This window comes from Brachyhypopomus gauderio, chromosome 9 (assembly GCF_052324685.1).
Source record: "Brachyhypopomus gauderio isolate BG-103 chromosome 9, BGAUD_0.2, whole genome shotgun sequence".
Taxonomy (NCBI): Eukaryota; Metazoa; Chordata; class Actinopteri; order Gymnotiformes; family Hypopomidae; genus Brachyhypopomus; species Brachyhypopomus gauderio.
The window spans coordinates 7,583,511-7,586,010 of NC_135219.1; the positions used below are offsets into that span (position 1 = coordinate 7,583,511).

The following is a 2,500-nucleotide window of genomic DNA, read 5'->3' on the forward strand; positions in this document are numbered from 1 at the left end:
AAAACCAGGAATCCTGACCGCTAGACCATATGGGAAGCTGCAAGTACATTCTCTGTCATAGTGCCTGGAAAGTGGCATGAAGGCACCAATGCCCAATGCCGCACAGACGTGGGAATCAGAGGGTAGGTTGCAAGACACCTTCAAAACCTGAGAGAGATGGAGTGGATTGGATGGGGCTTTCACTCAAGTGCACCCTTTAGTAGAGCACTGCTATCATCGATTGCATTTCACAAAAGCTGCGATAAAGAGGTAAAGCGCGCTGCGTTGCGAGTACTAAGCAAAAAGCTTCGAGCCAGCCAGGAGTCGAACCTAGAATCTTCTGATCCGTAGTCAGACGCGTTATCCATTGCGCCACTGGCCCTGCCACATCATGTCAAATGTGATGTTTTCTGTACTCAAATCCTTTTCAATTTCTTCCTATTAGACTATTGAATGGACCTGATGGAGGCAGACTCTGAAGCAGCTGGAGCAAAAGACTGCCGTGACCCGGATTCGAACCGGGGTTGCTGCGGCCACAACGCAGAGTACTAACCACTATACGATCACGGCTCTGTGCTCTTTGGCAGGAGTCTCCCGCTTCTATGCTTTCCATACACCACATTTATTCCAAGAGAAATCCAAACATCACATATTCAGACATTCGGCACCTTGATTTGTATCGGTTCCCTTTTGAATCCATTTTGAATCTTCCAGTGGTCTAAAACCACAAAAGCTTGTACGCTTGTTGCAATGCCCAATGTTTTCTTCTGTTTCTTCCATTAAACCTGCATGTTAGCTACGCCAAGACCTTTTTGAGTAGTGCTGTGGTGTTTGATTAAGGTTTAGGGGGTGCTGGCAAACATTTTTTGTCAGCTATCCCCCAGCACTCCGGCATAAGGTGAGATTCCCATACCGGGAGTCGAACCCGGGCCGCCTGGGTGAAAACCAGGAATCCTGACCGCAAGACCATATGGGAAGCTGCAAGTACATTCTCTGTCATAGTGCCTGGAAAATGGCATGAAGGCACCAATGCCCAATGCCGCACAGACGTGGGAATCAGAGGGTAGGTTGCAAGACACCTTCAAAACCTGAGAGAGATGGAGTGGATTGGATGGGGCTTTCACTCAAGTGCACGCTTTAGTAGAGCACTGCTATCATCGATTGCATTTCACAAAAGCTGCGATAAAGAGGTAAAGCGCGCTGCGTTGCGAGTACTAAGCAAAAAGCTTCGAGCCAGCCAGGAGTTGAACCTAGAATCTTCTGATCCGTAGTCAGACGCTTTATCCATTGCGCCACTGGCCCTGCCACATCATGTCAAATGTGATGTTTTCTGTACTCAATTCCTTTTCAATTTCTTCCTATTAGACTATTGAATGGACCTGATGGAGGCAGACTCTGAAGCAGCTGGAGCAAAAGACTGCCGTGACCCGGATTCGAACCGGGGTTGCTGCGGACACAACGCAGAGTACTAACCACTATACGATCACGGCTCTGTGCTCTTTGGCAGGAGTCTCCCGCTTCTATGCTTTCCATACACCACATTTGTTCCAAGAGAAATCCAAACATCACATATTCAGACATTCGGCACCTTGATTTGTATCGGTTCCCTTTTGAATCCATTTTGAATCTTCCAGTGGTCTAAAACCACAAAAGCTTGTACGCTTGTTGCAATGCCCAATGTTTTCTTCTGTTTCATCCATTAAACCTGCATGTTAGCTACGCCAAGACCTTTTTGAGTAGTGCTGTGGTGTTTGATTAAGGTTTAGGGGGTGATGACAAACATTTTTTGTCAGTTATCCCCCAGCACTCCGGCATAAGGTGAGATTCCCATACCGGGAGTCGAACCCGGGCCGCCTGGGTGAAAACCAGGAATCCTGACCGCTAGACCATATGGGAAGCTGCAAGTACATTCTCTGTCATAGTGCCTGGAAAGTGGTATGAAGGCACCAATGCCCAATGCCGCACAGACGTGGGAATCAGAGGGTAGGTTGCAAGACACCTTCAAAACCTGAGAGAGATGGAGTGGATTGGATGGGGCTTTCACTCAAGCACACGCTTTAGTAGAGCACTGCTATCATCGATTGCATTTCACAAAAGCTGCGATAAAGAGGTAAAGCGCACTGCGTTGCGAGTACTAAGCAAAAAGCTTCGAGCCAGCCAGGAGTCGAACCTAGAATCTTCTGGTCCGTAGTCAGACGCGTTATCCATTGCGCCACTGGCCCTGCCACATCTTGTCAAATGTGATGTTTTCTGTACTCAATTCCTTTTCAATTTCTTCCTATTAGACTATTGAATGGACCTGATGGAGGCAGACTCTGAAGCAGCTGGAGCAAAAGACTGCCGTGACCCGGATTCGAACCGGGGTTGCTGCGGCCACAACGCAGAGTACTAACCACTATACGATCACGGCTCTGTGCTCTTTGGCAGGAGTCTCCCGCTTCTATGCTTTCCATACACCACATTTGTTCCAAGAGAAATCCAAACATCACATATTCAGACATTCGGCACCTTGATTTGTATC

General features: G+C 47.9%; 8 non-coding genes across 8 annotated transcripts in view; all 8 read right to left on the bottom strand.

The window, feature by feature from the left end:
- Window positions 1-35, bottom strand: part of trnae-uuc (transfer RNA glutamic acid (anticodon UUC)) — a 72-nt gene extending 37 nt beyond the window's left edge. The window contains exon 1 of the tRNA in view: window positions 1-35. This exon is cut by the window's left edge and continues 37 nt beyond it. This is a non-coding gene — a tRNA (tRNA-Glu).
- Window positions 36-288: 253 nt separating this feature from the next.
- trnar-acg (transfer RNA arginine (anticodon ACG)) lies at window positions 289-361 on the bottom strand. Its single transcript has one exon. It is a non-coding gene; the product is annotated as a tRNA-Arg (tRNA).
- Window positions 362-477: 116 nt separating this feature from the next.
- On the bottom strand, window positions 478-549 carry trnah-gug (transfer RNA histidin (anticodon GUG)). Its single transcript has one exon. It is a non-coding gene; the product is annotated as a tRNA-His (tRNA).
- A 334-nt stretch (window positions 550-883) lies between these two features.
- On the bottom strand, window positions 884-955 carry trnae-uuc (transfer RNA glutamic acid (anticodon UUC)). Its single transcript has one exon. It is a non-coding gene; the product is annotated as a tRNA-Glu (tRNA).
- Window positions 956-1,397: 442 nt separating this feature from the next.
- trnah-gug (transfer RNA histidin (anticodon GUG)) lies at window positions 1,398-1,469 on the bottom strand. Its single transcript has one exon. It is a non-coding gene; the product is annotated as a tRNA-His (tRNA).
- A 334-nt stretch (window positions 1,470-1,803) lies between these two features.
- Window positions 1,804-1,875, bottom strand: trnae-uuc (transfer RNA glutamic acid (anticodon UUC)). The gene has a single exon. It is a non-coding gene; the product is annotated as a tRNA-Glu (tRNA).
- Window positions 1,876-2,128: 253 nt separating this feature from the next.
- Window positions 2,129-2,201, bottom strand: trnar-acg (transfer RNA arginine (anticodon ACG)). The gene has a single exon. It is a non-coding gene; the product is annotated as a tRNA-Arg (tRNA).
- A 116-nt stretch (window positions 2,202-2,317) lies between these two features.
- trnah-gug (transfer RNA histidin (anticodon GUG)) lies at window positions 2,318-2,389 on the bottom strand. The gene has a single exon. It is a non-coding gene; the product is annotated as a tRNA-His (tRNA).
- Window positions 2,390-2,500: the final 111 nt, after the last annotated feature.